The following is a 12,046-nucleotide window of genomic DNA, read 5'->3' as shown; positions in this document are numbered from 1 at the left end:
AACAGTTATGAATATCTATGTACCAAATAACACAGCAACTACCTTTATGAAGTAGAAACTACAGAAAATGTAAGGAGATATAGACAGAAGCACACAAATGCTAAGACATCTTAACATACGAACCACTTTCGATACAAGGCAAATCAAGTTGGGGGGAGAGTCACGCTACAGAAAACCTAAACAACAAGCAGAAATTTCCCTACAAAATATAAAAATTGTTTTGTCCTAGCATGCCATCGCCATTCCTTACTAACTTCGGGTTGCACTAACTACTGTGTTTCCCTGAAAATAAGACCTACCCCGAAAATAAGCCCCAGTTAGGATCATCAGCCAGACGGATGCATTTAGTACGTTATGACGATGTTCCAGAAGAAGATGACATGACTGTATTTGAATAAATGAAGATTGTTGTCCACGAAAAAATAAGACATCCCCTGAAAATAAGCCCTAATGGAGCAAAAATTAATACAAGACCCGGTCTTATTTGGGGGGAAACATGGTATTCGATTCTACACCACTGCTCTAAGGCACATCTTACCCACAGTGGCTTGGACGAAGTCCTGCCTCTGTCACTTTTTCCATCTTCAGCTGCCTTTCTGGCTGCCTCTCCATCTGGTTATTTAGCCCACGACTGTCATTACGCCTTCTCCTAACGCACGCCCAACACTTAAAGCACCAACCCTTCCTTGGGCTGACTAAACTTGCTTCTATTAATAAACAATTTGAAATTAAAGCTGTGGACAGGGAAACTGTCCCTCTCCGTGGCCCCGGATGGTGCCTGGAATCTCCCTTTCTTTTCTACTCCAGTTACTGTTCCAGTTAAACAGACACTCAGTCCTACAGATCAGGTGGCATCAAAGGGGGAAATTTTCCTCGGAACCCAAAGTAGAACTATTTACAAGGTACCCTGTTCACTGTAATTAAAATGAGTTTTTATGGGCTATCTTGGGAACTTTGCCACCATTTACCAAAATCTTTCTATGAGAAAATACTTAGCATTCTAAGTTTCCAGTAACCAACATAAAAACAATCTTTGAAACATGGCCTAGTTTGATGACCACCCAAAATCTTGCCCAGAAGTTATTTGACACAGTATTCCATTTCCAAGAAATGTTATTATTGCTGAAACTTCTATAAACATGTAAGATAAACACTCATTAATAGTCACATCACTTACATTAAAAACCTTACTTAAATTTCTTTCTAAATCCAATTAACATTAAAAACTTCACAAACCCTTCACTAAAAATCAATAGTTCAAGAAAATAGATAAAAGCGATTGAGTATTAAGGAAAAACGCCTGGTATATAACAGTGTTTTTCGATTCATAAAGGAACACTCCAAACCACCGAGGAAAATAAAAAGATTCAGCATTTTTCAAATTTCCCAGAGTTCTAATCGCAACCTGCATGAATTTTCTTCACACATTTCTAAAAACAGAAAGCCCACTCACTCGTCTGTCACCTGCCACACTAAAAAGATTTTTCATCAATGGAACTGTCACTTTACCCTGATATTTTTTTTAAAACACAAGTAAATAAGTATTGTTAAGGCAACATTTTGCTCAACGGAACAAAAAGAGGCATCTGTGAGCGACCGTTGCTTCAAATACAAATAAAGGGAACGAATTATTATACTAGGTTCTCAGAGCCTGAGCAATAGATTAATAAAATGAGTCTCAATTAAAACAATAGAGGAGGCTGTTTATTTCCCCCAATCCAGGACAAAAATGCTTGAAATTTTAAAAATAAATTTGGGGTTAAAAAGATAGGCATTTTTTTGTAAAAAATTATGAATTTGGCGTTTATCACACTTAAGTCATGGCTGCATTTTCCTAAAGAATCATGATAAACTTACAGGGAGGGAGTCATAGTCATTATGCTTTGGGTGCTACTTTCCTTGTATTCACCTTTATGGAGAGTAAGTTTGAAACTTTTAACATAAAGAACTCAAAACGGATCTCAAGAGCATGTTACAAAAAGTGGCCAAATAAGACAGTCAACCCACAATTATTAAAAGTCATCTTTGTGTTTCAGAATTGGCTTTGTTTACTTCTGCTTTTGTTTTTGTTTTAGGGGAATATGAAAAATGTTAAACTTGTATGACATGACAAAAGTTCTTTATTTAATAAATATACCAGATATTTTAAACAGTCTCTAATCCAGAATTAAGTGGTGAACCTCGGGCCTTGCCTGACTGCCTGTAAGGACAGAACAAAGGAGTATCGAGTCTGAATTTGTATGATAGAAAATTTATTACCAAGTTATTGGTACTTGAATACTACACTCAGTGGTAAGAAAACACAGACCAGGCACTCCTTGGGAATGAGGGTAAGACAGTTGAAGGACCAAAAGTAAAAAGCATGGCTATCAAGCTACGACAAGGCAGAAGCATGTGTATAAAATGCCGAAAACACTGACATAAAAAGTACCAATTTTCAGAGGCTCTTGTTTAAATCCGAAATTAATAACCGCTGATGTGCTCCGTAGCTTTCTAAGGGAGAAATGACTCTGGACTACAATGTCAGAATTATTCCGGGATCAACTGACTTCCAACAAAAGGCCAAAAGTATGCACATTTGTATTAAAGACTCAATCAGTCCTCATATACTCAGAAATTACAACAGAATCATAGCCTGATTCTTTTTAATTGGGCAGATGTGAATTTTTAAAAACCTCTCAAAGTAACCATGTCCCAGAGCAAATACACTGATATTTAAATTCTGTTTAAGGAACTACAAGCACTGTGGTAACGTAAGGTTATGGGCCACGTGTGGTCACAGAAGTTTTATATTTAATCCTGAAAACATCACTATGAGGAAGCACAGCTTATTCTCCCCAATTTACAGATGAGCTAACTGGGGACTGGAAGGCTGAGTAACCTGCTCAAAACCACACAGCCTGTACTTACAACCAGACTGCATTACCTACGATATAATAAAGGCTAACAAATGACATTTATTGAGCGAAGCAGTAGCTAAGCAATTTACAGACATATGATTTTATCCTGAAACACTATGAAATAAATACTATTTTAGCTCCTAGTAAGACATTTACAATGGTTTTGGACAAATGCTTGAGAAGCAAAACTATGCTCTCTTAGAAATATTTTTAGCTTCAAAGAAAATTTTATATTACACAATGTATTTCTAAGTCAACTTTATTGAGGTAAAATTTACATATAAAGATATGGGCTTATGCTAAGCTCTTTGTTAATGAGTTTTGACATATACCCATATGGCATTATCTGCTTACTTTAATGTTTCAGTTTCATCTTCATTTAGCTCAAAATATTTTACTAATATTGTTTGTGATTTCTTCTTTGACCTATGCATTATTTAGAAATGTGTTGTTTCATTTCCAAATATTTGTGGAATTTTCCAGATATTTTTATGATAATTATTTTTAACACTCCCTCTGTGGTCAGAAAGCATAGTTTATTATTACTTCAGTTCTTAAATGTATTGAGAACTGTCTTATAGCACAGCCTATCATCTCTCTTGGTAAACATTCCACATGCACTTGAAAATAATGTACTTATTCTGCTGTTATTGGATGGAGAGTTCCATGACAGTGATTGGCAGTGTCACTGAATTCTGTAACTGGCTTAGTTACTTCAAGCTGCCATAACAAAATACCATTGACTGGGTGACTTAACATAAATTTGTTGTTGTTGTTGTTTTTTTCCCCACAGTTCTGGAGGCTAGAAGTCCAAGATAAAGGTGCTAGCATTGTTAGTTTCTGGGGAAAGCTCTCTTCCTGGCTTGTAGACGGCCAACTTAATGTCCTCACGAAGTGGCTGGGGAAAAGGGTGGAGTACACAGCGAGCTGTCTGGTGCCTATTGTTGTAAGGGCACTAACTCCATCATTAGGGCCACACACTTATGACTTTTCGAAACCTAATTACCTCCCAAAGGTCCCATCTCCAAATACCATCACACTGGGAGTTAGGGCTTCAACATATGAATTTTGAGGGTATACAATTCAGTCTATAGCAGTAGTAATCTTACTGCTTTTCTGTCTACTTATTCTAAGGGTTATTAGTAAGTGCATGTATATTTAGAATTGTTAGGTCTTCTTGATGGTTTTTACCCTTTCATCATTGGTAATTTTATGCCTGGCAGTATTTCTTGTTCTGAAGTCGGCTTTATCTGACATAAATGTAGACATTCGAGCTTTATTATGATTAGTGTTTGCATGGAATATCATTTTCCATCCTTTATTTTTAACCAATTTGTCTTTATATTTACAGTGGATATCTGTACATCACACATAGTTGTATTTTCTGCTCCTTTATCCAGTCTGACATTCTCTACCTTTCAACGAGAGTGTTTGGAACACTTACATTTAATGTAATTATCATTATGGTTGGGTTTAAAATCTATCATCTAGTTCTTTGTTTTGTATCTATCCCATGTGTTCTGCCTTCTTTTAGATTATGTTTTATGATTCCATTTTATTTTCACTATTGTATTCTTAACTATTATTTTTAGCTTTGCATCAATATACATCTTTAATGTACCACACCTTCCGTTCACATCATATTATATCAGTTCATGTATAATGTAAGAATCTTACTTAGGTTTTCTAGATGTTGATGATGGTAAGGTAAGTCTGGTTCCAGTTACTCTATCACAGCCAGAAGCATAAGCCCCTAAAATGGTTTTTTTAATGATCTGATTTTTATCTAATACTTGGGGAAACAGATGTTGGGAGCCCTCTTCATATTTCACTTCAAAGAAGAAGTTATGTTTCTCATAAAATGAAGAGAGTCACATCTGCTCTTACTAAGCAATGAGTTTTGTTTTAAAGAGTTACAATGTCCACTCATTGCTATTCTTAATTTTAAACACAGCTTGCCTAAGACAAGAGCTGCTGACCCCAAATCATCCTTCACTTACCCTGAAGTCATCTCCTTGGCTCTCCAATTCCTCGCTTCATATTCCAGTTCATTCTCCCTCATCTTTGCTTTGGTAACCTGTTCAAATTCTCCTCTGGCTTATAAGAGTTTTAAAAGACAATGCATTTTTAATGTTTCATTATTGTGGGTTTAGATTTATTTCCCATAAACGAAAAAGATTTTTAATTTAATTAACGTAATCCTACGTAAAAATGGGAAATATTAAATTTTTTGTCTTTTAGCCTCCAAACCTTCAGTTCTACATCCATTCTATAAAATGATATCCTCACAAAGAAATACTTTGAAAAGAAATATTTTGAAAAGTTATGGCATAAATTCCAGGTATAAAGCATATGATAAAAGAAAAAATATACATTCCCCAAACCAAGGGATATAAGACAAAAAAGGCAAATTATATATAACTATTTGAATGAATTCCTATTTTTCACCACCTCACATTTATTTCATTTATCCAAGAGGCTTTCAAGTTGTGCAGCTGGCTTTTTCCTTTTATGTTGAATAATATGAAACTGACATATTTACAGGTTGAAAATGGTCAAATCTTGGCGATTTCGTACGCTTTAACCTCTCATTTATCAGTTAACCACCAGGGTTGGAATACTAACCAAAGTGAACGCCCCCACTGTATGTTGTTTTCTCAAGATACAAGCACCATCTGGTGGCAGGAAGCAGAACTGCAGGTTTATATCTATTTATACGACTACTGACCCAAATATATTATTCGGTTTCTCAACGGTTCTACTTTACAACATGCTTTTTAAAGGGGCGTTACAAACTAGTGAAGAATGCTTAGATTGGCAGCTTGAACAAGCTCAAAATAAAGAGCACGCCAATGTGACAATAATTTGCAGCCGGTCATCAGCCTAGGCACCATAAACTTTGAAATATATAATCACCTTCAGGATAAACTCCAAACCTCCTGGCTACCAGGTGAGATGACCCGTACCAGCTACTTCATGAACTAAAATCTTGGTCATTTCTACTTTTACTGATAATTAACATAATGACATAGAATCCGTTCAGACACGACAAAAGGTTTATTCCACCCTATCGAATGTCCACTGGTAGTAGCCACAGCAGTCTGTGAAGTCCTGTCCAAGTCTCCCAGGTGTATTTCTTTCCCAGGGTAATGTGGGGGGCCACGAAGCCTCGTGGTACCAGGCTCTGCCCACAGAACAAGGAACTTTTTGGCCAAACAGTCCAAACTCTTCCTTGATTGACTTGCTATGACTCATACCACACATGTTAAGAGGAAGCAGCTTTGCTAACCTAGGTGCAAGCGATTGGAGCAGGAACCCGATATACTAGCCAAAGGCAACCGAATGCAGCCTTGACACAAAACACGCCAACCACCCCTGAGGACAGGAGCGTGGCATGGGCGCATGCCGCGAACTGTTCCAAACTGAATGAAGACAAACCAAGAGAACCACATACTTTTGGGAAGGAGGCGTAAATCCCAGGTAAATGAAGAACAGAGGAGTCAGTCAAACTTAGAGTGTATCCTAAACAACGCCATTTCTGCAAGACACTTGTGCGTTTCACGTGCCTATCCGGGAAGCCCCGGGCCCTGAGGTTTCTCCTGCCACGCGTACATCCAACAGACCCTCAGGGCCAAAGATGCTCTTCATACATCCTTCACCGGAGATTTAAAGAATGATCAAATGACTCCTCTTAAATATCTCACAGGTAACATAAACTCAAAACAGGCAAAACTGGATTCCTCATTTTTCCAAAGACCTGCGCCAGCCCCTCCCACTGCCCACAACGTCACTAGCAAGCCGGACACGTGGAAGGTATGCTTGCCACTCCCTGTCCTCCGTCGATCCCCAGGGCTATCGTCTGCCTTGCAAACACCGAGGCACTATCCTCTCCCTCCATCTTCCCTGTCCCAGGCTCTCATCGAGTTCAGCCTGCATTACAACATCCTTGTAATTCATTGTTCTCCCCAGAAGTTTAAGCCTGGCCAAACGATTTTCCACACACTGCCAAAAGCACTATTCCTAAAACATATCCAATTATTTTATCGCTCAGCTTAAAATCTTTCAGTGGCTCTCAGTCACCTTCAGGATAAACGCCAAACCTCTTGGCTCCCACCTGAGATGACCCGTATCAGTGCCCTGCCTGAACTGCAGCCTCTTCATCCCACACACACCATCTGCTTCCAAGGCCAGGAATGAGCTACACTCGGGATTCCTGGCCATTGTTCCCCAAGGCGAGATTGCTTTCCCAAATGTTCTCCCCCTCGCTAACACTTACACTTAGTTGATCTTGCAGATCAGCTCAAGTGTCCATTCCTTCCAGGAAACTTCTCTGATGCCCCACCTGACTCAGTGCTTGTCCTCTGTGTTTCCATCACAGAACAGGGACACATCCAGCATTGTTGCTGTTTCTTTTCAGTGTCTGCCTCTCCTGTAGACTCGGGGTCCAGGAGACTGTCTTCCATCAAAGCTTCTACTCTACCACGACATGTGGCCAAGAGGAGGCATTCAGTTAACGTTGGCTGAATGAATGAGACCTCACAAAGGCCCTTTCAGTCGGTATGATTAGCCCTATTCAGCAAACGAGGGAACTGAGCGGTCCGCTGCCCTGTCCAAGATCCCGGCTAAAAGCATCACAACTCGGATTTGAACTGAATGTTCTGACTGCAATGGAAATGCTTTTCCCTCCGAATCCTGGCCTCTGGAGAACCAGTCTGTAAAATAATTGTGCTCTTCCCAGCATTTGGACTCCATCAGGCAGCCCACAAAGCCACGCCCGGCCAGTTAAAGTGCCTCCCATGTCAAATCCCATCTGAAAGATAAATCCTGAGGTGGGCAGTCTACTCAAAATTTGGGTGTTTTTTTTTTTGTTTTTGTTTTTGTTTTGGGGGGCTAGACTTTTCTAAGAACTATCCAAAAGCAAAAACTTACTACAAGTCTAAGGATTTGGCAGCATATGAGGTTTAGCAAACGGAAGTGAGTTTCTTTGAAAATAAAGTCAGGCAGAAGAAAAATGAGACAAGAGCTAGAAAGAGAAATTAAAAATGGGGGGACAACAATACTAAGGCCGTACCCCCAACCATGCCTGAAGACCTCCCTGAGACCTCCCCGTCACGCACGGCAGAAATCCCCACGTTCCCATGACCTAGTTTGAGCCGTGGCCCTTTAGCAATCGGCCTCAGCTGGCCAGGGGCTTTCTGGTCATCCGCCAAGCAAGTCGCTTTCTCCATCTGTAAATATACAAATGTGACAGTCTGTAGAGGGCCTGATTTCAACCATTCTATTCCTTGAGATCATGTATATTGTTTTTTGTAACAAAGGTGGGAAAACAAAAGCATAAAAGGTCTCCAATAAAGAAAAAGATGTAACTGGATGCATTCATTTTCAAACATCTTCGGTGTAACAAAGGGAGACCGTTACTTAATAATAATAATCTCTTTTTCTCCGGCCATCATAACGGGGTGGGGGTGGGGAAAGCCTTTTTATGAGACCCCCCCCTTAGGCCTCTGAATGAGTTAAAGTGCAGCAACCTCACCAGGAAAGAACAGACTGAAAAAACAGCATGGGTACTACCTAATTATTACTTAATATTAAGCAGAAAATGAAAGGACCTTTTCAAAAATCCCTATAAATGACATGTTTCTTAAACTTCTTAATCTTTCATTCCCTGCCTTATTAAGAAGCTACTGACTCATTTGCAATCTGACAAGGAGAAAAGTCTCCTCTGATCTTTCCCTGCAAATTCTCTGGGACACACTCAGGTGTTATCATCTGCAAAGTAAGGTCACACGTGAAATCATAATGTTAACAGCCTAATGAGTAACGGTGAAGTTTGCCCTTTTGTGAGCAGAGGCTTTTAAGTTAAAACATGGCTTGGCAGCTAACCCATACTCCCGATTTTCTTTTTTACCGTTTGTAGTCTATATAAAATTCTCAAGACTCTCCAAGAATCTGAAAAGAAAGTCCACTTTATCTGTGAAATGGGAATGGCCTCAGGCACTCCCCTCACGAGAAGTCATAAATAAAATTCTTGCACCCCTTAAGACAACCATGAAGTCAGATCTTGAAACTAGGAATTGACAACAAATGAAAAATATCAATACTCTTAACAGAAAAGCTAAAAGAGAAAAAATAAAATCAAACGAACTACTCTGCCCTTGGTTTACTCTGTTCAGCCACATCGCCTCCTGGTGGCCGCATCAATGCGCTAGCTTGTCTCCTCTACAGGGGCTCCCGCGACAGGGGCTCCCAGCGACAGGGGCTCCCCGCGACAGGGGCTCCCCGCGACAGGGGCTTTGCACTTGCTGGAATGCTCCCTCTTCTCTTGCGACATTCACATCACTTATTCCCTCTCTTCCTTTAGGTCATTGTCAAAATCGTCACCCTGTCAGTGAGCCTCTGCTTCTTACCGCCTGCCTGTCCTAGAACCTGAGCTCAATTAAGGGCAGCGGTTAATGTCTGATTTTTCATTGCTTTAGCACCAGATTTCTTTCGTTTAAAAGCAATAAATTATATGTCAACTACACCACAATAAAAAAATTCAAAACAGTAATACATTCACTAACCAAACTCTGGCAAAATTTAAACAAAGGACTATAGATTTCAAAATACAATAAACATTTAAATATAATACCCTCATGAATCTATTCGTTATAGTACATTAAAAGCAAAATGTCTTGCTTTTAGTAAAGTAGACAAGGTGTCCCTAACTCAGGTGACCAAATATCTACTGTGATCCCCTGGGCAGACAGTTTGATTTCTATCAGGTAAGCTCAGCCTGACGAGAAAGGCAATGGCTATGTTATGCATAAATAGAGAAAGTGACGCAACTGTCAGACGAATGCTACGTCGCTCTTGCCTCCTAGGCGGTGCAGACACCACGGTGAAAGCTGACGAGCCTGCTGCCAATGGATGCTTCACAGATAGAAAAGGCGACGCTACAGACGAGGATGGGCTGGAACCTCCCAGCGAGCCACGGAGGGCTAAGGGTTAAAACAAGTCAGCCAGAAGATGGTAGATAACTCTTCTCCAAGACTGTGCACCGGGGGAAAATGGACTGCATGTCACCAACTGCAGGTTTCAGCAGGGCAGGCAAGAGAGGTGTCCACTACCTGCTGGACAAGGGCCATCACCACAAAGAGCAGAGGAGCCAGAGCGTGAGGCAGGGCGCCCAACAGAGGAGAGGGCCCCTCCCTTCCTCAGGACGCTGCAGTCATTCCCACCCCCACACACACCTGGGACGGAAGGGGCGGGCTGGGGCCCCAGTCTAAGATTGCCCAAGTTTTTCTCAGAGAAGAACCTGAGCAGTAATATTTAAATGAGTTATTCACAGTCTGAATAGGACTAAGTCTTAAATGGTCATTTTCCCACTACCAAGCAAGACCCCAAAATGTATCCGATTATGTACAGACTAAATAAATATCTTCTCCTCACAACTGAGTTGTAATGTCAGTAAATAACGGAATGATTTTAGAAGCATCAGCATCCCACCACGAGAAGAATGGTGAATAATTACATGACCTGACAGAGGTATTCACTAACACTAGAATGGCCATCATATTGCAGTATAAATATATCAACTCAATGTCATTCACCTTAAACTTACACAATGTTATATGTCACGTATAATCAATTATGTCTCAATTTAAAAAAATTTAAAGCATCAGCAAATATCTGATCACATGTGAGAAAGAATTTCTTAGGGCACAAAAGCAATGGGAAAAATCACAAAAAAATAATTAACAGATTAGACCATATAACATTGAAAACTGTAGTGCATTAAAAACAAATACAAAACTAAAAGCCAACTTTTTCAAAAGCAGGAAAATTAAACAATAAAATAGACTTACTGTAATACCCTCAACACACAAACATTTGAAGATTGGTCAAGTAGTGCAATAAAAATTAGCAAATTAAAGTAGACAAATCAAAAAGGACAAACGACTAATAAATATCTGTAAAACTGTTCAGCCTCAGAAGTAATCAATAAAACCAAAATTTATCAAACAAGACAATGTGTTCAAACTCAGTGTGTGTTGTCAGAATGTAACAGAACATACTGTAAGAAATTAATACAAACTTTAATATAATTGGGCAATAATTATTCTTTTTAACTCAATCTTCCCTTTAGAGTAATCTATCTTTAAGAAAAATATCAGTGATATGAACAAAAATTTATATATAAAGATTGTTCACTGCAACACTATTTATATACTGTCAAAAAAAAGGGAAACCTAGATAACCAAAACAAGTATATTTTGTTTGTACTCTTTGTTTATACCTCTTTATGTACTTCTAAAGTATACTTTGGCCATAAGAAACATTAATACACATCAAAAATATTCTTCAAAGAGTAACTAAAGCTATGAAAAATGACCACTATCTGAAGTGAAAAGAGGGCACGATGTTGCCTACACAAGGTGAACAAATTATGATACAGTCATACAAAGGAACACTGATCAGCAATAAAAAAAAGGGCAAAACCCAGATATGAGCAACACGGATGAATCTCAAAAATAAAAGCAAACAAACAAAACAAAAAAACCCACAACCTAAAGCGAAAAAAGCCAGACACAAAAGAGTAAATACTGTATCAGTCTATTTGTAGGAAGTTCAACAACAGGCCAAACTAGACTATGGTTCTAGAAGAGTGGTTACTTCAGGGAGAGGTGTAACAAATGCAATCAGGGAGGAGGAGAGTCTCAGGGTGAATGGAAACATCTTGGGTCGTGATCTGGGTGGTGATCACATGAGGATATACACACGTATAAGGTCATCAAATAAAGTATAAATACACAGATAGAGAAATAAGACAGTAAAATAAAGTCATCAAGATGGACACTGAAGATGTGTGCATTTTATCGCTCATATATACCTCCATAAAGCACCATAGAAATTGCCATAAAGGATAACTTCAATTTGGTTATATTTATATGCAAAGTATAAAAAGATAAAGTACACCAAAACATTAAAGGTGGTCAATTCTGGGACTGCAAATTATTTATTTTCTTTTCAACTTTCTTCATTTTTACATTCTCTACAATGAGTTAAATGACTTCTCTAAATGATCAGAAAAACAAAATAAACTTTTTAAAAAATTCTGCCATGCTTGTAAAAGAAACTCCTGTTACACTGGTAACTATCACACA

At 38.9% G+C, this 12,046-nt stretch overlaps 1 protein-coding gene across 26 annotated transcripts in view; it reads right to left on the bottom strand.

The window, feature by feature from the left end:
- STAU2 (staufen double-stranded RNA binding protein 2) overlaps positions 1 to 12,046 on the bottom strand; it is a 223,830-nt gene that overhangs the window by 177,411 nt on the left and 34,373 nt on the right. The window lies entirely within an intron of this gene.

The sequence above is a fragment of the Rhinolophus sinicus genome, chromosome 7 (assembly GCF_057876585.1).
Source record: "Rhinolophus sinicus isolate RSI-liver-muscle chromosome 7, RSI-T2T, whole genome shotgun sequence".
Taxonomy (NCBI): domain Eukaryota; kingdom Metazoa; phylum Chordata; class Mammalia; order Chiroptera; family Rhinolophidae; genus Rhinolophus; species Rhinolophus sinicus.
This window is presented reverse-complemented; position numbering and strand designations above follow the sequence as displayed.